Source organism: Passer domesticus, chromosome 15 (assembly GCF_036417665.1).
Source record: "Passer domesticus isolate bPasDom1 chromosome 15, bPasDom1.hap1, whole genome shotgun sequence".
NCBI classification, from domain to species: domain Eukaryota; kingdom Metazoa; phylum Chordata; class Aves; order Passeriformes; family Passeridae; genus Passer; species Passer domesticus.
The window spans coordinates 14,489,289-14,512,397 of record NC_087488.1 but is presented as its reverse complement, the minus strand read 5'-3'; the positions used below and the strand labels follow the sequence as shown (position 1 = coordinate 14,512,397).

Genomic DNA, 23,109 nt, shown 5'->3' with positions numbered 1-23,109 from the left:
TCAGCAATCAGTATAGCAAATAACTCAGGTAAATTAACATAGGAGAGTTCCCTTATCAGGTTTTAGTCTAAGATATATGTGCATTAAGGACTAATTTGCTCTCCCCCCTCAGATTTGGGCTGGAGCCCAAGATGAGGTTGAGACCAAGGTTCCCTCCCATCAGCTTTCACAGGAGCTGTGCGGGCTTTGCTCCTGGCAGGATCAGACGCCAGGATGAATATTCAGCAGCGTAAACGCCTTTGTTTTCTGTGCTCTGCACCTTTAAATTTCCAAGGGCTCTGCTGTTTTCAGCTCAGACAGCCTTTTTGCATTCAGTTCGCTGCAAGCTGACACAGAAGACACGATGGAGCAGGTTGTGTCTCCTGCTCTGAGCCCTTCACGCCACTCTGGCAGCGTTCAGGGGCCATATTAAGAGCTGCGAGTAATTAGTGAATTCCTCCTGCCCCAGTGCGGCGCAGAGCAGCCGTACCCAGCATCTCCTGGCAGGCTGGCAGCGGCCAGTGGGCACACGTGGTGCCAAGAGCATCGGTGGCAGTGGGGATGCCGGCCTCCAGTGTGGGTCCAGAGGGGAAGAGAACAGGATGAGCCAAGTGAGAGCCCAAGAAGGGCTCCTGGGTCTCCCAGGGCACTCACCCAAGCTCCTGCAAGTCAGCAATCCCAGGAGATACCTTACAGAATCATTAAGGTTGGAAAAGGCCATGAAGAGTTGCCCAGACTCCTCAGGCTCAGTGTCCCTCACTCCAATGTCCCCAAGCCAGGAGTGGCTGTGCTCCCGCCCCAAAGCAGCTCCTACAACTGCATTTTCCTACAACTGCATTTTCCCTGCTTTGCTCTGAAAAAGCTCCCGCAGAGGAAACACAGAGGATCTGCCCTTGCCTCTGTCATGTTTTGGGATCCCAGAGAACAAAAAGCACCGGAGGAATGGCAGGCATTATAGTAACGATGGTGACAAATTTAATTAGAGCAGGAAGCTCTGGAGTGGATTTCAAATGGCAACACGGCATTTTGTGTGAAAGCATTGCCTCGCTCCCCCCGCTCCCTCCCCGCCTCCACCACGCAGCTCCATCCAAACCCACCCCACCCTGCGGGATGCATCCCTCTAATTTTCCCACATGTTGTCCCCTTCATCCTTTCCCCCCCTACACTCCTGAACCAACACATTCCCGTGGTCTGGAAAATGCAACCATAGAGCAATTCAATAATACAGCAGCCAGATGTGCAACAGTATATCCAACATGTCATTCAAAGGAGCCCTTCAGTGGAGCCGAGACATGCTATCCCACAATCTTAACTAATACATCCTGAGGCCCTGGAGGAGTTGATGGATGTATACAATTCCCTTTCCTACAGCTGTGGTCCCTTTTAGAGGGGGCATCCAGACTCAACAATAGCCCTGCTGTTGCTTTCAAGACAGAACCTCTTCAGACAAACCGGGCTTAATCCTGACCCCGGTTACGCCCGCCGAGGTCGGTGGGGTTTGGGAGGCAAGGGCTGGGAGCAGGATCCAGCCTCGTGGAGACGCTGTCTGCCGTTTCACCTTGTGCTACAGGCTCTGAGAAACCTTGGTAACTGGTTGGAATAGAACCACCTTGGGGAAAAGGCAAGCGGAGAGGAGCAGGTAATAAGATTTCTAACTGGTGCTGGTAGAAAGAAGGAAGTAATATAACAGTTTAATTAATCTATGCCTATTAGCGTTATTAAAGAAAACAGGGAGCTATTGGAGGTTTACCTCGGAGAATATCATCAAACGGGGACCTTCTGCAGGGAATTTTATGTCTCTGTGCCCAATTTATAACCAGCACGGAGGTGTGGTGTTAGTGACAGCCAGTGCTGAAATGTCACAGTGCTTAGAAGTCATTAGCTGGGGACACAGGGAGAGAGAAAGAGAGGATGGAGGAGGGGACAAGGGAGAAATGGGGAAGGAAGGAAAAGGAATTAATTTAATTAAAAATATCTTTAGAGCCTGTCTCTTGATTTGTGTGGTTTTGGGGCTTGGCAGAGCAGCTGAGAACGGTGTGGAAGGAAAATCAAGGTTGCTGGGGCTTTTTGAAGCTGATAAAAAAAAATAAGCACACTTTTCATGTTCAGGAAGATAAATCCCCATTTTCTCAGTCTCAAGACAATCCAGTTATTTACTGACAGTTTTACTGTGAAATAAAAAGGGCTTTAAGCTTCTTTCTACTTGATGTCTCCATAGCCTGAATATTATTAGATCCCAGCCTGGTGCAGCTGGAGTTTTGGTTAATAAATTTAACGTCATTAGACAGAAAAGCCTTCGACTGAATGTTGCAATTCTTCCCCCCCCCTTTTTCTTTTTTTTTTTTGCCGTTGCAGTCAGACTGTATGTAGGTGGTAAGAATCAAAAGAAAGGAAGTATGCTTGGCAAATAGGGGAGTGCTAAAAAAAGGTTTTGCTCAGGCTGGGGGTTCAGTGCGAGGGTGTTTCGCCCACAGACGAGGCAAGGCTGAACCCCCCCGCAGGGGATGCACCCTGACGTGGCACCGGTTTCTGCAGCATCCCTCAGGAGAGCAAAACACTCCTGATTTCACAGTGATGGCGTGCCTCAGGGTGCCTGTCCCACTCAGAGGGGTGGCACTGTGGGTGGCCATGCCACTGCCACCACAGCGAGGTCTTGGGTAGCACCTGGCAGCAGCAAGGCCACGATGCTCAGGGGCTGCCTTGGTGCCATCACCATGGAACTGTGCTCTAGGTGGCTTTTCTGAGAAGAAAAGTCTGCTTTTCCACCCAAAATCTGCCTTGAGGCCATCGCAAGGACAAGTGTTGGCGCAGCAAAATGTCTTGGTGGGACAATGGGGGAGCAGGCAGCATGGAGTGGCCGAGGGGAGGGCAGATGGTGGTGGTGCTGATTGTTCTTCCCATGGGGAGCCAGGCAGCTGCAGCCCCTCGGAGCAAGGAGGGAGAGCTCCCACCAAAATCCAGCAGGTCCCTGCTCTCCCCCTCAAAGCTGCCTCCATCTCGAGCCTCCCTCTCGAGCATCTCCTCAGCTGCTGCCCCCACCATGGCCGAGCCTTCTGCCACCACAAAATGTGCCCAGTGGGAGAAAGACACTGAGGAAGACACCGCAGCACTCTAATTCCCCACCACACGCCTCACACCTCACCCCAGCTCCTGCCCTGCCGCCTTCCCACCACATGCAGGCGGCGGCCATGGCCAGGCCTTCCCTCCCTGCTGAGCCTGAAACATGGCGGGCTTGGGGGATGCTTCGTTTGGGGCAGCTGGTGCTGGCCTGTTGGCTAAAAACACATCCCACACGCTGCGTTCCTAACCCCAAAACCCCACAGGAGTGTGGACACCAAGAGGAAACTTCTGTGGTGGAAGTGGGACGCTGAGTGACCCCCACCCGGCAGCTCCGCCATCGGCTTCACTCCAGGACAAACAATCTCCAAGTTCTTTTATAAAATAAACAGCGGTGGCTGGAAGGAGAGGAGCAGGACAGGAGTATCGGGGAGATAGCGAGGGGCTGGGCAGGGAGGGTTGTGGAGCTGGGGTGCTGGGATGGGAAGGAAGTGGTTGTTGTGGGAGTAACGTCAGGAAGAGCCTCGGCTGGGGCCCGGGCGGGCAGGGAGAGGGGAGATCTGAGTTCATGGCAGGGCTACAGGGAGGAAGAGCATGAGGGAGACCAGCCAAGGGAAGAGTCCAGGGTGGGACAGGGAGGGATCCAGTGTGGGGACAGGGAGGGATCCAGTGTGGGGACAGGGAGGGATCCAGTGTGGGGATGGGGAAGGGTCTGGTGTGGGGATGGGGAATGGGCCATTGTGGGGATGGGGAAGGGTCTGGTGAGAGCCCAGCGTAGGGACAGGAAAGGGTCAGGTGTGAGGATGGCAAAGAGTCCATAGTGGGGATGGTGAAGGGTCCAGTGAGAGAACAGGGAATGGTCCAGTGTGGGGACTGAAAATGGTCCAGTGTGCAAATGGGGAAAGGTCTGGTGTGGAGACAGAATGGTCCAGTGTAGGGATGAGGAAGGGTCTGGTGTGAGAATGGGGAAGGGTCCATGTGGGGACACAGAATGGTCCAGTGTAGGGATAGGGAAGAGTCCAGTGGGGTGACAGCAAGGAGTCCACTGTGGGGACGAGGAAGGTGTGAGCATCCACTTGGGCAGAGGTGTGCTGGGAGACACCTATCCTGGGAAAACAACCGACCCCAAAATCCTGCTGGATCTGGTTTACTCCCCTTCCAAAGCCATTTCTAATAAAGGCTGTTTTATTTTTTTTTATCCTCCCTCTGGTGAATAAAAGCAAAACAAATAACCCCAAGCAGCGAGGCTGGGTGATGAGCAGCAGATGGCTGGTGATAAGAGGTACCTTCATACCTGTGCACCCCTTACCCACAGCCTTCCCACCTGGAGCTCCCAAGCTCCCAGCTCTGTGGCTCTCACCAGCCCAATCCCAGCCCAGCTAGGGGATATGGGAGTGCAGACAGCAGCGAGCTGCTTTAGGGAAATCCAGTTTGGAGCCAAGTCAATGCATGCAGAGTCATTAATCTAGGTCTGGTGCCAATAGGGATGGCTTTGCATTAGCCGGGCCCCTTTGTAGTTCAGACAATCAGTTGCATTCAACCAGCGCAAGATAACGCTGCAGAAAGCTGAGACCATCGCAGCTCATTCCTCCTGTAAGGGGCGGGGGGAGAGGATTTACAGGCAAAATAGCATTGCATTAATGGGACTGCTCAGTATTCTGCACAGACGCTGGCGGATAATGTCTTTGCAAACTAACTGCAATAAATTAATTAAATTAATCTACTATGCCGTGCTTGTCCCCACCCAACATCAAATTCAAGGATGATCAGGGCTTGCCTTATCCTCCATAGCCTACGAAAGAATCTGATCTCACTTGCTCTAGAGTTTCTGAGGCACTGAATTGCAAAGTACCACCTGCCTCACTAAACTAATCACCAGCCTGGTGGTTTAGATCACATCAGTTTTACATGTAATTAAGACTGTCCAGGAGGGCATGCAGCTGCTTACATGGTCGTTCCCTCTTATACAGCAACGTGCCTCCTGCTCAGATAGGTGCAATTAAACAAGCCTGTTCACAGTCATTAAGCATTAATGCACCTCATTAGCATAAGAACTGGAAGAAGCTTTGATGCAGGGAACCCCGCAGGAGAAGGAGATAGAGAGAGATGTACATACAGACAGGAAGGCAAAGGGCTGGGCCACCACCTTCTCGTGGCCCCGACCAACCATTCCAGCTCCATTTCTCCAAAGCAATGAGCCATGCCGTGCCCTCCTCCCTAGAAATGGGTCTGGGTTATCTTTCTCTCCCCCTCCCCCTCTTTCTAAATTATGCTGGTGGAAAGGAAAAAAAAAACCAACCCACCACACCAAACTGTTGGGATATTAACCTAGCGAATCCATTAATAAGCTGAACTCTCTGTTGGCTTTGACACAGCACACTAAAGCTTTAAAGAGACAGGGCCCCAGACACTGGAGATAGGGGCAGAGACAACAGCGCTAACAAAGAGCCACTGTTGCCACGGCCGTGGCCATCTCGGGTAGGTCCAGCTGTCTTTGGTGTTCTGTTTTCCAGACACAAAGAGCAGACTGAACCGTTTTGGTCTGAATGGCTTTCATTTGATGGTAGAGAAAATGAGAGGGAAGAAAGAAGCTAAGTAAAGTGTCCAGGAGAGAAGGAAAAAAAAAAAAAAAAAAAAAAAAGGAGAGGGAAAAAAGAGCATGGTGTGCTGCAGGTCTCCAGTGAGAAAGGCTGCATCTCCCCCGAGCACAAAATGGGGCTGTCTCAGGGAGCAAAGTGAAGGTGATGTGGTGATTTTGGAGCAGGATGGAAGTGAGGGTCCAGGATGCACACTCCAGGGGAGCAGGGATGGACGCTGCCTGTGCCTCACCTGCTTGCCCAAGGCTTTGCACAGCAGTGTACTCAGCACTGCCAGACCACAGACTGCAAACAGCTCGTCTAGCTGGGGTTTAATCTCAGGGGAACAACCCGTGTTTGTACAGTCCCTGGCCCCTCTGGGCTCAGAGCCCGTTAGGAGCCTCTAGCCTGGACCAGGAGCATTATCACACGGAGCCTCAGCCAGCTTCACTATCACCATGGCGAGAAATGGGCTCGCACGAGGACATGAATCAGCTGGAAAAAGTGAATCTCCAAGCGAAATGTCTTCAAGGAACCACCACATGCTACCATGGAGCCGCTCCAAACCCACACCTCAGCCCAAACTGTATCCCAAGGCACAAATAACCCTTCTGCTGCAGCCTCAAAATACCCACACCATGCCCTTGCAGCTCTACCTTGCATCCCATAAGCTTGAAAAACAGGCCTGAAACATCCATTCCAGGGTCCCCTATTATAAAGCACAGCTCTGAAAGCCAGAAATGGAAGCTGAGACCGGATAAATCAGTACCTACCCACTGGAGAGCCACACGGGCTCGTCCCTACAATGCGCTCTCTGGCCTCCATCTAGTCCAGCTCGTAAGTGATAAAAGCGTCCACGACTGCAGCTCTCATCTGGGAAGAAGAACAAACAACCCAAGTAGATCTTACCACTGGGAAATGGTTTCTAAGGGTCTCCAGAGATATCCTCTTTCCTACGCTCATTCCATTAGTGCTGTGCATGCTCCATTGTCCCAGTCTCTCCCTCCTTAGTGGTTACATCCTACAAACACAAACAGATTTCAAATCCCCCGTAGCTCTTTGGCCCATGATGATAATAATTTTCCCTCCTTGAGCACCTTTTATCTAGAGATCTGGAAGCATCTCTCTGGCATTAATAGCTATTAGCTCCTCCACCATCGTGCAACACAGGGTGAGCACCGTTACATCTCACAGCTGAGGGGAATTTAGGCACGGCACAATTAGGAATTCACTCCTGCCAAGTGGTGCATCCTCTTGTGCCCAATCAGTGGCACAGGGATGGTGGTGCTCGGTCCCTGGATGATTCTGGCTAAATCCTAAAAGATTTGCCAACAGCATCAGCAGGAAGAAGAGATCCCAGGTTTGTGCCTGAATCACCAAAACCTCTGTTTTCCCTTCTGTGCCTAGAGAAGTCAACGGGAAGTCTCCCATGGATGGTGATGGGAAATTCAGGCTTTTTGAGTCAGTAAACAGCTTTTTTTCGAGGGGGAGGGAGGTTTGGGCAAAGAGGCTTTTACTGCACAGTCATTTTGATAAACCAAGGAGCCGAGCTTTTACCCAGCAACAGGCTGGGAGAATGACTGATGGAGACCATGACCCCAGTGAACCACAGCCTTGCTCCCCCAGTCCCTTCCCATTTGCCTTTTGTGATTACAATTAGTACTGGGGGCTGGCAGGTGGGGGAAAAATGAAATAAAATAAACTAGAAGCCCCCCCTGCCCCGCTGCCAGCCCCTCATTGTCTGCAGAGGCTGGCTGGGGCTCTGCACACTGCAGTCCTCTGCCCATTGTACTGCTGAGAACATGCGAACAGACGCTCTCGGGCGATGGGTTTTATTGAACGCAACTTCAATGGCAAATGGAGAGAGAAAGGGGGGGAGAGGAAAGGGAAAAAAAAAAAAGCCTTGAAAATCCATGCCAAAAAAAAAGAGGTGGGGAGGGTGTTTTTTAATGCAATCAATGGCTCCTTCCTATAACTCTGCCTGTTGTGAGGAAATTTCTTTCCAGTAGCAGCCAGCAGCAGTCCCAAGGCTGTGACATTGCTGTAACGCTTGGAGCTCAGCTCTCTATCTCTGGCAGCAGCCCCGTCTTTTTGTCATTATTGGCTGTGATTGCAGGGGGTGCACGCCAGCTCGCCGAGTGCTGAGATATTGCTGCCTTCCCCTCCCTCTGGACAACCTGCCCTCAGAGAGGAGTTTGGGGAGGGGATGAGGGTGAAACAGGGAGCTGAATTCTCTCTGCCTCCCCTGAGTACGCTCTGATCCAAGCCCACATGGATAGGTAGAGGTCCCCAAGGCCCTTTTCGGAAAGCTCATTAGGAAAGTAGTGACAGATGCATTAGCTATTAAAAAAAGGCGGGGGGAGAAGCTATCATAGAACTTTAAAAAAAAGCAGCAGCAGCCGCCCGACAGTTTTATTGCTGTCAGATCCTTTTTTCTGTGGGCACGTTGCAAAGCAGGAGAGGTTTGGGTAAATATCTGACGCACGCACGCACTTCCCATGCTCTGGGCTGTCTGTCAATAATCCAGCCGGGGTATTTCTCACACCCTCAGGAGGCAGCTGCCAGCTCTGCCCATTGCCACTGCAGCTACTCACCCTTCCTATCCACCCCCAGCACCTCCTGGAGAGGAGGTTTTGGAACAGGCATGTCTGGCTGCATGCAAAGCTGCGGGAAGATCCTGCCAGGATGCCACAGGGGGTGAAAAAAATGGGCATCAGCTGCTGCCATCTCTGACTCCGAGCTTCAGCCTGGGGAGGACAGGTCTTGGCATGAGATGTTCCCTCCTGATCTAAGCAGAGGCTGCTGAGATGGAGATTGAGTCCTGCATGCCGGGACCTGCTGTCCCTGCAAGCTCCAGCAATGCTCTCCATGAAAGGACAGACCAGGGCACATTGTGCAATGGACACTGAGGCCTCTGTCCGTGTCCCACGCCCCACACCACAGCCCAGAGCCCTTGGAGCTCAGGGAGCAGGTGTCCCCACATCACTGGGAGGAGCTGCTTCCCTGCACCCAGGATGAGTGACACATCTGGCAGCAGCTGGAAGCCACAAAGCCCCACGTAGGGAAGGTGGGAAATGCTGGGTACTGGATGAAGATGTCCTGGATGGAGGTCTGGGCTGGCGAGCTGTGGTGGGCAGAGGGGCAGATGATGGGGGGATGAAGCAGGATGATGGCATGGGTTTTGTCCCTCCCCATCCTATGAACCAAAACGGCCACCACTGCTCTTACACCTGTGTGTAGAGCAGAGCCCAGGTAGTAACAGAAGAACAACAGATGTTGCACCTGCATGACGGCTCCCGAACGGCGCCAGACGAGCTGGAATTCACTTCTGAGCCACAACAGCAAAGCTCTTCCCACAGACAGCAGTGGGAAGCAGGGATCAAAACACCACTTCCACAGACACGCTCCCAACACTGGGTGCTGCCTCCACACGCTGCATTTTTCATGGACCATCCTCACCACTATGAGACAGTCAAGCCAAACATGGCCCCACCAAGACCTCAGCATCCCTCAAAAAGGGGGCACAGCTGTTTCAAAAGGAACTGTGGGGGTACCAGAGGCAACCGTCAATCTGTGCCCCCCAACCTCACCTCCTGCCACCTTCCAACCACAGTCAGGAGACAGAAAAGGCAGAAACCTCGCTGGAGGAAAACAGCAGCAGCAGCAGCAACCGTCCCCCTCGGTCGGGTTTTAAATGGCTCTCAGATCCCTTCAAACAAATCTAAATGCACCGATCCTATTGTGTGCATAAATCTTTGCACCGGGGCCTGCACGCCTCCACACTATTGATAAAGAGAAACGAGTCTTAAATATTTAATGAGCGAATAAACCCGTTAAGAGGATATGATTAACTGCACGCCACGGCTCTGCATTTAAGGTGTCCCTGCTGTACCTTTAGAGGGGTTTTATTTTTAAGGGAAATCGGCAGCAGCAGCTGGTGGAAGCGAGCAGCCGGGCTGTGCGGGTGCTGCACGAAGGGGAACGCCGGCACAACGCTCCACTCCAGAGGCATAAATATGCCACGGGAGCCCAGGCTGTTCAGGGGGGCTGTATTGACTCAGCCCGATGGCAGGGAGGGCAGAAAACAGAGCCAAGGAGGTTTGAGGTTTTAGGTGAGGTGGCAGGAGCCAGGCTGTCGGTCAGAGAAGCCACGTGAACTCTGCACCTTTCCGTCTCGCCTGGCAGCGAGGGGGCTGCTGGGGGGATCAGGAGACCTTGGAGCTATTTCCAGCTGAACCACGGAGCTGGAGGGTGACCTTGGGCAAGTCACTTACAGCCACCCTCTGCCTGGAGTCGAGCTCTGTGCGAGGCAACTGGAGCCTTGCCTGCTGAGGGTGCGGATCGAGGCAGTGTGGGGTGCCTTGATGGCTGAACCTTCCTTTCCTCCACCTCCACCCAGCTGGGAGCAGCCTCAGCACAGGGCTGGAGCACTGAGGGCTGGGGTACAGCACACCAGCCAGCCCACAGGATGTTTCTCAGGCACACAGAGAGCAGCTGATGGAAGATTTTATGAAACCAAGTGCTATAAATGTCCCCTTGCTATGTGACTTTTTGAGTTTCTAAATTATTTTGATCATTATTTTTACCAGAGTGAGGTGAATAATATACAACAAACCACCGTGAATCATCACTCCAGTTTTTAGATATGTTAAATTTAGCTGTTTTGGTGCCACCTTTTTGTTTATATTCTCCAAGTGTTTCTTGCCAACAAGTTACCGACAGGGATTTTTAGCCAGGAAGAAGAAGGAAAAAAAAAATAAAGTGAGACAGACTGTTAATTTCTGTTAATTTTAAGCATCAGCGGAAGATATTGGAAGAAAGTGGATTTCAAATTCTTAATTGCAACAGTTTCCCTCCCCAAATCTCAAGTCTAAAAATTAAGCCTGCCCAATCGGGAAGCCAAAACCCATCATGTGATGTGAGATCCCAATTAAAACAACTCTCATTCTTGAGACCGAGTATTCACAAAAGAGCAAAGACCGCGAATTATTTGCAGAAATTATCCGGAGAACAATTTTGAATAATGAATACGAGGGGGGAAATCGCAGTCACTTGGAATACTTAATGCAACTACAAAAAAAAAAAAATCACCAACAATTTGCGAACAGAGAAGAGGTGAAACGTGTGGAATAGATCATTTAGCACAGTCCTGCCACCACCAGCGACTATTCCAAATGACCAAGGCCCCTGCCTGGCTGTAAATGCTGCAGGAATTAGTGATGGAGACTGATGGACAGATGGAAGTCATGCTTGGAGATACACCTAATCAAAGAGGCTGTGCCACCACAGCCAACACGCCCAGACCTGGTAAAATCAGGGTGAAATAACTCGGGAAGCAGGATGTTCCAGCAGCCCCGGGCAGGAGGAAGGGATGCTCCGGGTGAGGCAGCTGAGCAGAGAGCAGCTGCAGAGGAAGAGGAGCCCTGACACATGCTGGCCAAATCCCAAGAGGCACAAGCACACAGGAACACCAAGGACGAGCTTCTCTGTGATTGTGGCTGGTGGGAGGGGTGGGAGATGCCCTGGGAAAGGAGAGGTTCCAGGTAGGTCTGGATCAAACACGGGTGGATGCTGTATCACCAAATGCTGGCTGTGCCATGGGAAACGTCATGCCATCAGCCAGGGACTGTGAGTATCCCTGGGTGTCCCCAGGGTCTGAGGCTGAGAGATGGGGCTCCAGCAGAACCCACTCTGCTTCTGCCACCTCCCTTCAAGTGCTGGGCTGAGCCAAACCCCGGCCTCACACTGAGAGCTGCTGCCATGGCCATGATCAGAGCATGCAGGACACGAGAAGCAGGAATCTGCTGAAAACTGAATGGTCTTTCTTGCCCAGGAGCCAAAATCTGCCTCTTTGTTAGATTTACTTTATCACAGGACAAGCTTTGCATTTCACCTACCAGCAATGAGCATGGAGGCCAAAATCTCACCACTGCCTGTAGAGTCCAGCTGGGAGGAAGGATCTGAAGGGAAAAGGCAGGGAGAATTTGGAGGGCAGAGCAGGCAAAGGAGAAAAGGTTTTGGAGGACCTTGGGGGACCGCAGCAGGGCGTGGAGGAGATGGGGACCTTGTGGGGTCCGGCAAAGTCTGCAAGCACCACTCAGGTGGGGAGATGCTGGGCCCTTCCCTGCCCCAACAGTGAGGAAAAGCAGCAAAGGTCTGGTAAAGATGGAGCTTTTTTACATCCCAGCCTGGTCAGCTGACATTTATCAGGGTAACAAAAGGATACAGCCTGATCACAAGACAGGCTGACAGTGCATCTTCCCCTTCTGGGGAGGAAAGTCAAGAGCCAAAGTTGTAAAAAGTAGTCCAGTCATCTTTTGTATCTTCTCTTTCCTGCAGTTTGACGTGTGCAGGGATACTTCCTCTCCTCCTTTGAAATGAGAGACGAAAGAAAAATGCAGAAAATTCTGCATTTCAGGAGCAGGAATTAAAAATAAATCAAATTCTTCCAACGGTTCAGGTCAAATATTCCCCAAAGCTTCTATTCTGGCAATCTAAGAATGCAGAGGCTGCATCTCTTAAATTCCCTTGAATTCAGGTTGTTTCTATCAATCTGTAGCAGTATTTCAACAAGCCTGGCTGAGGATGCTCAGGAAAGCCTGGCTGTTATACGCCTGGACTGCGGCAACCAGAGAACCACTCAGGAACTGAGAGACTCATTATTTGTTATTAACTCACCTGGAATCTCTGATTTCTTACATGTTATTTTGCTACTTGTCTGCAGAGTGAAACAGCTCCTCAAAAAATAGAAAAAGGATAAAGTGAACCACCCACCAGTGGAGGATCATCTTTCCAGTGGATTCTAGTAGGTCACCAGCAACTGCATCAAAAGAGTGTCCTGGGGGCTTCAGTGTTTGCTTCTTGTGCCCCTTTATTTACTGTTGATTTCCTCTGTGGCAGCACTACCAGCCCCTGCAGAGATTGCCCTGTTCCAGCCTCTGCTTTTCCAGGTTCAGGCACTGGGTATTTATTGCATTTGGCTGTTTTCAGAGCGTGGGTGTTTGCTTCACATGTCCCCACAGAGCAGAGTCCCCTTGGAAAACTGTTCCAGGCAGGAAACTGCTGCTGCTCCTGGTAAGGGAATCACATGGGGAAAATCAGTTTCTTTTTCAAAAAATCCTCCAAGTGAGGAGTTTGTTCCGGAGAGATGGAGAACGGAGATTCCCATGGGCTCTGCTCCTGCCTGTCTGATGGATTCCCCCCAGCACCCATTTGGCTGATACAGCGGTTGCTGTAATGAATTTTTAGGGATAACAATTTGTTGGGATAATGACTTTAGGTGCACAGGGCACTTCTGTGCCCCAGCCCTCCTACAGCATCTGTGTGTTACCCTGCTAACCCTGCAGACAGAGAAACTGAGGCACAGGGCTGGCTCTGGAGAGGGACAAGGCTCCAGCAGCAGCTCCAGCTGCAGCACTCGGGCGCTCCATGGATGCTGCAATATCAGCATCACCCACAACCTGGCTGAACCTCCCAAGGTCCCAACCTCCTGTGTCCCCTCCGTCCCCAGCTCAGCTGCCACGAGCTCCTGGCCCTGGTCCCTCTCCTGAGCATCCCTTTCTGTCTCTGGCACCCACAAGCTCCTCTCCCAGCAGCTGGGCTCTGCCCCGGTGATCTCGGGGTGCCACCTTTGCCTGCACCATCCCCAGGAGGGCATCACAGCAGGGCTGGTGCATCTCCAGCGTGGCTGGGGACAGCAGGGAGGACAATGACATTTGCTGCAGGAGCCTGACATTGAACCCAGCCAGTCAGAACAGCGGGTGTTTTGCTGGCAAGGGTAGAGGCTCTGCTCTGACACCGTCAGCGAGGGGACAGGAGAGGGAGGGGAAAGGAAAAAAGCCGAAGCAGCAGCCAGACAGCTGCCTCTTCCTCCTCCTCCTTTTGTGCAGAAATGTGGTTTTGTTTGTCAGTCAAACAGATTGTTTTCTCCTTCTTTGCAGGCCAATTGTTTCTGCTCCTGCAAGATAAGGGATTGAAAAGGGCTATATTTTTATGGCACTGAATCCAGGCCCTATGAATTGGAGGGGAGACATCAAGTGGGAGAGGGATGCCGGTTCAAACCAACACTCCTCTCCCCAGCTCCACTCTCCAATCCCATTTCCACCCCCATTTTCCTTTCTTCTCCTTCCTTCTCCTGCCTGGAGCTGCCTCTCGGCCCTCTCACTATTTAATCTTCGTCTTTCCAGTGGACTCAGGAGGTTTACACAGCTTCATCCTCTTTGCACCATCTGCTGAAAAGAATCTGCCTTTCCCCTGCTGCTCTGTCCAGCGGCTCCTCCTGCCACCCTCCCCCCAAAAATGGGGAAAGCAGAGCGGTGTCACCTCATGTGACGTCGAAAAGAACAAAACCCAGGAGGGGAGTTTCCTTTTCTGTGAAGGATTTGCCCAGAAAGCACCTTGGAGAGCCAGACCCCAGAGTGCAGCAAGAGCTGGATGCAGAGATGAGGGAAGAAAATGGTCAATAAGAGCAAGGCCAGGGTAAGACAGCAGGATCCTCTCCAGGCTTCCACAGTGGGTTCAAGGAGCCTGCGTCCAGTCTTCCTCTTCTTTCTTGCTGAACTCCCCCAAATGCAGAGTCCAGATGGGATGCCGTGACTCACAGAGATGGGAACGCCGGAGCGATGACCTCTGAATGACCGCCAGCATCCCCAAGCCAAAGGACACGGAGAAGGTCCTTGCTCCAGGGACAGTCAGGGCTGGAGGCATCCTCACCCTCACTGGATCCCAAGCAGGAGTGTTTGGCTCCCAGGCACTGATCACATCGCACACCGAGGACCAGAGGGAGGATTTGCCTCTCCTCCTTGGGGGATGAGAGCCTGGAAGGGGGCAGCGTGGTTCATATCCAACTCATAAGCCTCTCAGAGCTCAGGCTTGAGGACTGAGATTCACTCAATTAATTTTGCTTTGGCAAAAAGTCCATTTTTATTGCTATTTCATGCCTTCAGTATAGATTTTCCCTGCTCGTCTCAAAGGGATAATAAAACCCGACTCGTTCTTTTTATAAAAGTCTCACACTCCCTCTCTCACCAGGCTCTGTGTTCCCCAGCTAGAGATGTAAATTTAAAGGGGAAATGCTGTCATTTAAAACAAAACAAAACCAAAAAAAGCAACTCAGAAAGCCCAGCTTTGAGCATATTCCAGCTCTCGAAACTAGGCCGTGCAACCAAAGCAAAAACCAAGCTGCCACCTTCCCGCGGTGAAGCGGCATTCCCGCAGCAATCCCAGCCTCCCCTAGGGGAATCAGGGGTCACTGCCAGCCCCAGGAAGCCACTCTCCATCCTGCAGGGCTGCTGGTGGCCCTCTGCTTGCTGGGACGTGTAGTTTTTGCCAGCTGGGTGTTGGTGAGCGCAGGTGGTGAGCGAGCTCCTTGTGCTTGGATGTGAGGCTGGAACCCCAGCACCTGCACCTGCCTCCCACCTCCTCCTCCTCCTCCACACCAGGTGAAAGCCTCGCTGCTGCCGGCCTCAAGCAGCCGGACCAGTCCTCCAGGGGGAAATCCCAAACCCACGCAATCCCACGCAGGTGGATTCTGAGTGTGTTTTCAGGCAGGCAATGGGACAGGATGGTGGCAGGACAATACCCGGCTCTGCCCGCTCCACCCCAGCTGGGATGCATCCTGCCTGCTCTTCGGAAGGGCTGCAGCTGTGGAGGATCCCTCTGAGAGGTGAAGAAGGGAAAGGGAAACTGCCTTTCCTCTGCCTCGTGCCCTGCTGCCATGACCTTCTGGGGGGGATAGGATGCGAGCAGCGGAAGCCAAGTGGAAGTCTTGTCATCAGTGGGTGGCAGCAACTGCCTGGGGACAGGGCGGGGTCCCCAGCACCACCAGGATTTAAGGGCAGGTTAGACTGAGGTGCCCGCCTGGCACGGCTGATACAGCTAGGGCAGACTCAAGTGCCTCCTGCCTTGGCTGTGTCTCTGATTTGGTGACGTGCATAAATCCACCACCACTGGGACTCTCCCGGCTCGGCAGGAACCAGGAGCAAATCCAAACCAGAGGAAATCCAAAGCAGAACAAATCCAAACCAGAGCAAAGCCACGGAGGCCAAGAGAAAACACACAGGTGCCTGCCCTGTGCCACCCCAGCCCAGGACCAGAGCAGGTCAAGAGGTGACAGCCAAACCCTTCATGTCCAAACGTTTCTCCTCCCCATCCTGTACCCTTTTCCTGCACCCTCTGCCAGGCTGCCTGCACGCCCTGGCTGCCAGGAACTCGGGGCCCTGCCTGCATCTGCCCACGGCGAGAGGAAACGCACAGCTCGCTCTGCTCCGGCAGGTGTGCCTCCAGCAGACAAAAGTTGTGGGGCAGCTAACAAGGACAGGGAGGAAAGGGAAGACAAGGAAACCCCATGTGCTATCACACTCCCTGGCCAACTGATGGTGCAGCACCTCCAGGCTCACCTCTGGTGCCCCCAGTGAGGCTGTGGCACAGCTCCATCGGTTAAACCAAAGTTGTACCATTTCCTCTGATGGCAGAACAAACGGTCCTTCCCCATCGTGAGCTGCCTGAGGGATGCTACAGAAAATTCTGCACCTCCCCCGTTTCGGGGGAAATCAGTTGGAGTCCCTAGATTTTCCTGCAGAGCCCTCACAGGAGTCGACCCTCCAGGCTGGAAAATCCTAGTGTGCTCTGACAACCTCTGCAGCTCAGGCTGAGGCGAGAGATGATTAAGACTGGCTGAAATCTCCCAGGACTCTGACATCTGAGAGGCCCCATGCAAGGCAGAGAACCACCCCAGGCTGCTCCTTGCAACCTGCAACTCCCCTCACCTTAGCACGGAGCTGACGGGAGACCAGGGACCCAGCGGGGCCAGGAACCAGGTCACCGCTGCTGGTTTCCAGGCAGCAAAGGTTTGGAAGAGCAGAGGATCATTTAGCAGAGCGACAGTGAAGGTTCAGAGCAGAGCCTTCAAATTACACGCTACAGAGCACTTTTCCTGCCTAAAAGGTCTCTGAAATGACTGTGGCGGCTCTGAAACGAAGCACTCTGTATGCAATTGTTCCCTGGGGCTTGCAGCGGAGACAGAGCCGGGAGAGGAGAGGTGGGTCTGCGGTCCCTGGCACGGGCAGCTCCTCATCAGATGAGGATACACACTTCTTCTGGGCTCCACAGCACAGCACTGCTGCTTCCCTAAATCTCCCTGGTGGTTTCCACCAGCCGTGGTATTTTTTTTATTTTTTTAGATTTTTTTATTTCTCACTTCCTGCCTTGAACTTCACACAGCTCCTGGCCTGGGTTGCAGAGCTGCTGCTGAGGGTGTGGGTGCCCCCAGCCCCGTGCACAGACCCACAGTGAACCCCTCACCACCACCACTCTCGCCACGCCTCGAGGCACACCACCTCAATCCCACGGGGAACGGGGAGGGAAGGGCACTCAGGGGGAACATGTCCTTTTCTCCATCTCACTTGGCTTCCTCCCATCTTTCTCCACTCCGTCTCCCAGCAGCTCGAGGTCCATTTTCATCAGGCACTGACAGTCACCGGGAGAAGCAGTCTCAGCACCGGCGGGCACCATGCACAGCCAGCCTCTGCCCCCCACCCTCTGTCACCAGCACACAGGTGACAGCACCCACATCCGCACAGCCACCACGGCGCTGCTCACCCACCTGGGGCACACACACTGCCACCCTGGGAAAGGCAGCTGGGGGCTAGGAGCACTCCACAAAGTCCCAGCACACAGCAGGGAACCATTTCTGCACCATCAAGGAGGCTCTAGTGATGCCCAGGAGCTGGGGCAGCTGCAGCTGAGCTGGGAGAGCTCCTGGAAGGTGCTGGCACCACCAGTGATGCTCTCCCACAGCTGGCACAGGGCCCTAGGAGCACTTTCCCATGCAAAACCCCAACTGTTGGGTTTGCTCCTCCACACCATCACTTTGGGAGGTCACCCGAGGGCAGCCAACACGGGCACCTCTGGCAGCCAAGGGGAAAGCAGGCAGGGCCAGTGGCCACAACAGCTTTCAGCAAGCCAAAATCTGCTCACATCTAAGGGATGGCACCACTCTCCATCAAAGGCAATGGGGAACAAACAAGCACCCCAACAGCATCCCGCTCTGACGTCAGTGAGAACCTCCGGCAGGTCTGCAACCAGCCGGAGAGCCCTCGGGATGATGATCCCTGGGGGCAGCTCAGCACCGCCACTGGGACCCCACCGCCACGCTCAAGGTGCTGCTGCAGCTGCGGGGAGAGTGGGAATGGACACACACACACACACACACACACACACACACACACACACACACAGGAATTTAAATGGAATTTCACAGCTGCAGCACAAGGGCACAGGAGGGGCTCGGGGCTGTCTATCCAACACGCACCATGTCCCCGCTCGGCATTTCGGCACGGCCGGCCGGGAGCACCGCGGCCACCCGCACCCGCGGCACCGGGGGGGCCGGGGAGCCCCTCCGTGACGTCAGCCGGCCAGGGACGGGCTGGCGTTTTGGGGGGATCGAGGCGGCTTTGGGGGGGCCGGAACGGGCTGGGGTTGGAAATACGAGCGCGGTGCGGTGGGAGCGCGGGCGGAAGGGAAGGGAAGGGAAGGGAAGGGAAGGGAAGGGAAGGGAAGGGAAGGGAAGGGAAGGGAAGGGAAGGGAAGGGAAGGGGAAGAGAAGGGGATGTGGCGGCGGGTTCGCGGTGCCCCCGCCGCTCCAGCGGCAGCAGGAGAGCAGCGGGCCCGGCGGGAGCCGCGGCTGCAGCCGCAGCTGCGACGCGAAGCCCCGGGGGGGGTAACGGAGCGGCGGGCAGGGCCCCCCCCGCCTCCGGCAGCGCCCCGCTCGCCCGGCCCCTCCGCTCCCCTCGCTCCCTCCGCCGGCCCCTCTCACCCGCCGCCCTCCCCGGGCCCTCCCCGGGCTCGGCGGCCCGCCCGGTTCCCCCGGAGCCGCGTCCGGAGCCCTCCTTACCTGGCGGGCCGAGCCCCGCTGCCTCTCAGCGGCGGCGCTGGGCGGGGGCGGCCCCGGCGGCCATGCCCGGGCGGCCGCGCCGCTCTCCCGCGCCGTGCGAGCCGCCTCGGCGGTGTCAGCGGGCGGGAGCCCCGCGCGGCGCCGGGAGCGAGGGGAGGGACGGCGGGGGCATGACCGAGCGCCGTCGGAAGTGCACGCGCGCCCGCCGCCTGCCCGCGACCGCGGCGACACCTGCCGGCAGCGCCGCCGGTGGCACCGGGAACGGCGGCGGGGCGGCGGCGGCGGCGGGCGCTGCGCGCAGCGGGGCGGGCGCTGGGCACGGCACCGGGCATACCGGGGCACGGCACACGGAGCACCGGGGGCAGCGGGGCGGGCGCTGGGCACGGCATATCGGGAACGGGGGCACGGCATACCGGGAACCGGGGCACGGCACCGGGAACCGGGGCACAGCACACGGGGCACCGGGGGCAACGGGGCGGGCGCTGGGCACGGCACCGGGCATACCGGGGCACGGTACCGGGAACCGGGGGCAGCGGGGCGGGCGCTGGGCACGGCATATCGGGAACCGGGGCACGGCACCGGGCACTGGGGCATGGCACACGGGCATAGGGAGCAATGGGGCGGGCGCTGGGCACGGCATACCGGGAACCGGGGCACGGTACCGGGAACCGAGGGCAGCGGGGCGGGCGCTGGGCACGGCACAGCGGGAATCGGGACACAGCACAACAAGCACCGGGCACAAGGGCAGGCACTGGGCATGGCACGCTGGGAGCCGGGGCACGGCGCACCGAGCAGCGGGCAGCGGGTGCTGGGCGCCAGCAGCAGGAACCGCGTGGCAGCTCCTGAGCTGGGCACCGGGGACCGGGCAGTGGAGGGTGGAAGTGGGGTTGGGTACCGGGCACCCTGATGGGTGCGGGCACTGGGCATCGGGGGCCGTTCCCGGGAGAGTGGCACCGGTGCTGGGTGCAGGGAAGCCCCCGGGTGGCACCAGCCAGGTGCTGGTGACACCGGTGCTGGGTGCAGGGCATCCCACCGGGCACTGGGCAGGATGAGGTCCCTACAGACACGCACCAGAGCCTGGGTCTGGGTTTGGAGCTGGAGCTGTCTCTGGGCTTGAATCCACAATTGGATCAAGACTGCACCACGTGTGGGTCTGCACTTGGGTCTGTGTCTGGATTTAGATCAGGATTTGGAACTGGATTCTGATCCACATCTGGATTTGCATTTGGAGCTGAATTTGGATCCACATCTGGACTTGCCTTCAGAGCTGGATTCAGCTCCTCATCTGGATCCGAGTCTGGGACACGCATCTTTCAAAAAGGATGGATGTAGCCTTTCCACCCCCTGCTCTCCGAGCATTCCACGGGTGCACAGAGCACCATCACCCCACGGGGTGTTTGTTCATCACTGCCCACTTACCGTGCTCTGGGCACCTTCAGGGGCAAGCTGGGGTCTGCAGCAGTGTGACAGGAGCCCTGAGCAGGGAGCAGAGGGGAGGGACGAAATGGCAGCGGTCCCGCTGGCCTTGGCTGTGCTCAGCGGTGCGTCTGGGGCTGAACGTGCTCCAAGGAGGAGCCGAGGTCAGGGAGGGGGATGAGTGCAGGAAACATATTAAGTGAGGAAAATTGGCTGCAGCCAGCAGCGCTGCCTGATGTTTGCCTGGGATTTTCCTCTCCATCAGGTATCCGGTGTAAGCCCTCGCTGCAGGGTGGTGGCAGCTGGTTATTCATGAGCGTTTTGGATGTGCCACCAGCACCTGCAGTGCTCCGAGAGGGGTGACACCCGGGACCCCTCCGTTCTCGTGTCCCCAGTGCTGACACCCAGCTTTGGCCGAGGCGACGTGTGCAGATATTTTAAGAGGAAGACTCTGTGCTCTCACAGCTTGACTGCTAATTTATAATCCTGTTTTCCTATTAAAATAAAAGCCTCTCTCTTATTCCCGAACGTGAGAGCCAAAGCGGAGCTCTGAGGAAGTGCCCTGTTTGCAGAACACACTGAAACACACAAAGGAAACGAGGCAAAACCAGCGTTTTGCACGTTTTTCGAGCCTCATTTTAGCAGGCACTTGGAACAGCAGAAGGGAAATCTTTTCCAGCAGGATGTGCACAGCGGGGGAGTGCGCGGAGCTGCTGGTGTCCCTTTGGAGCGGGGCCACCTGCCCGCCGGGGGACAGCGACCGCTGCGGTGCCTGTTTGTCCCCGAGGGGTGGCAGGTCCCTCGGGGATGCCAGGGGCGAGAGATGGAGCAGCACGTCCCCCGTGGGGCCGGCCGGGCGGGGATGGCAGCCGGGGGCAGGAAATACCTGCTGCTCCGCCGCTTCCCGGCCAAGGCGAACAAGAGGGAGAGTGTTCGGAGGCCGCGTGTGGCAGGAGGGGCCTCCCGGGGACACACGGGCCATTGTTCCTCGAGGATGTGGGGCGGAAATTTGGATGGACCCGTTGCGTGCCACGCTCCCAGCACTGCCGGGACTGGTCGCAGACTTGAGTGGGTTCAGGGTGGGAATTGGTGAAACGCTGTGGTTGGTGGAGGGGGTCACTGATATTCCACCAGCCCCAGTGGAACAAACCCCTTGAGAGGGCTCTGCTGCTCCTTGCAGCCAGAGCATGGCACATGCCCGGGGATTTTCAGCCTTTCCAGAGCTCCTGCTGGTGTTTGTAGTGGCCCTGCAGTAGCTCTGCTGTCTGCCTGCTCCACCCGCACCCCACCAGCCTTGCAGCAACCTGGAAAGACATTTAATACAGGCTGGGTTTGATCTGCACTTTGACATTCCTTCAAGTGTTCCCTGGTGTTTTCCTGTCGCTTGCACAGCGCCTTTCCCCACCAACGCTCCCTCACTGCTGTAAAAAGGAAGAAAAAGGCTTGCAGAGTGTGCCCAGCCTTGCAAATCCCTAATTACCCACTGCACATCCTGGCTTCCCTTGGAGCAGCGTTGCTGTCAGCAGGGATGGGGTGCAGGCTCTCCCCAGCGTGGCTGAGGATGCTGATCCTTGCAGAGACAGCAGAGAGGTTTTTCTGGCTGCTCCCACCTGGCTCTGCTCTCCTTCCCCCAGCACCCATCCCTGCACCAGAACTGAAGAGGTTTTTAGGAGAGAGGCTGGGAAAAGGGGGAGATAAGAGATTGTGCTGCTCTCCTTCCATGCTTCACCCTTTCTCAGGAACTGGCCAGATTGTTTCCATTAGGAAAAGCTGAGGATCCAAGTATTTGTCAATGACCAGGAGAAGATTTGCTGATGGAAGCTGCCGTTCCCTCCAATAACGTTGAGCGAGGTGCTTGGCGTGGACCCATCCTTTTATGGTAAAATTAGGGCTAAACGCTGTGGGGATTTGCATTTGAAGTTGATTGATACGTGGCATTAGTGCACGCGTAGATAATTTTGTATTTTGAGATCGCTGAGCAAGGAATAATTTTTATTTTGGGTCAAAGATAAGGGCATTGCGTTGAGATGAAATATGAAGGGGTGCTGATCTGTGTCACGGACACTGCGTTTCTCTTGGCTGGGTAAGGGGATGGCAGCCCTGCATTACCCATTCCTGCCCTTGCTTTTAAGTGCTTTGGGTCTGTGCCCGATGCAAGGAGTGATCCCCTGCTGTCACTTAATGCCAGGACACGGTTCCAACTTTATGAGCTTTGGAGTTTCCCCTTATTAAAAAAAAAAAAAAGGCAAACAAAAAACCAGAAGAAACCTCTGCTTTATTTTATTTACTTATTTTAGCAGCTGAATGCTGTGCCACTGAGAAACATTAATTAAATAGAGCAGTGTGCCTTGATCATTACGGGAAAGGTGTGGGGAGAGCCAAGCTGGCAGTGCCTTCCAAACCCCCCTCTGGCAACCTGGACTGATGCTGTCAGCAGCACCTCAGCCCTCCCAGCTGCTCTGTACCAGTGCCTGCCCTTGCACTTGCTCTTGCAGCACGTCCCCGGCCAGGTGGCACGGCTGGTGTCACACCAGGATGTGCAGCTGCTCCCCTGGCAGTAAGGACAAGGGTTCAGCACTGCTGGGGACACAGGAGTGGAGGAGGGGGCTTCCCTTTGGGCTCCCAGTCCACAAGGGCAGCAGAGGTGGTGGCTGCTTTGCTAAATGCATCAGCACAGGGCAACTCCCTCCCTCCTTCCCTTTCTCCCTCCCTCTCTCTATCCATCCATGGAACCATTGAATCCCAGAATGGTTTGGGTTGGAGGGCACCTTAAAACCAATCCAGTTCCACCCCCCTGCCGTGAGCAGGGAACCTTCCACTATCCCAGCTTGCTCCAAGCCCTGTCCAACCTGGCCTTGAACACTTCCAGGGATGGGGCAGCCACAGCTGCTCTGGCAACCACCATCACAGGGAAAAATTCCTTCCCAATATCCCATCTAACCCTGCCCTCTAACAGTAGGAAGCGATTCCCCCTTGTCCTGTCACTCTATGCCCTTGTCCAAAGTCCCTCTCCTGTATATCCAGCCATCCATCCATCATCCATCCATCATCCATCCATCCATCCTCCATCCATCCTCCACCCATCCATCTGTCCACCATCCATCCATCCATCCATCCATCCATCCATCCATCCATCCATCATCCATCCATCATCCATCCATCCATCCATCCATCCATCCATCATCCATC

At 55.0% G+C, this 23,109-nt stretch overlaps 1 protein-coding gene and 1 long non-coding RNA gene across 4 annotated transcripts in view; one reads left to right on the top strand and one right to left on the bottom strand.

The window, feature by feature from the left end:
• RAI1 (retinoic acid induced 1) overlaps positions 1 to 18,747 on the bottom strand; it is a 74,923-nt gene extending 56,176 nt beyond the window's left edge. The window contains exons 1-2 of one of the 3 annotated variants that reach the window (XM_064390940.1): positions 18,505 to 18,747; positions 6,522 to 6,633 (exon numbers count right to left, since the gene is read on the bottom strand). The gene's annotated coding sequence lies outside the window, so the exon portion shown is untranslated. Of the gene's footprint in view, positions 1 to 6,385; positions 6,486 to 6,521; positions 6,634 to 18,504 lie in introns of those variants that run through there. The other 2 variants (XM_064390939.1, XM_064390942.1) reach the window with 2 other exon arrangements.
• A 278-nt stretch (positions 18,748 to 19,025) lies between these two features.
• LOC135281772 (uncharacterized) lies at positions 19,026 to 22,177 on the top strand. The gene is made up of 2 exons (XR_010348286.1): positions 19,026 to 20,045; positions 20,186 to 22,177. It is a non-coding gene; the product is annotated as an uncharacterized LOC135281772 (long non-coding RNA).
• The last annotated feature ends 932 nt before the right edge of the window (positions 22,178 to 23,109 follow it).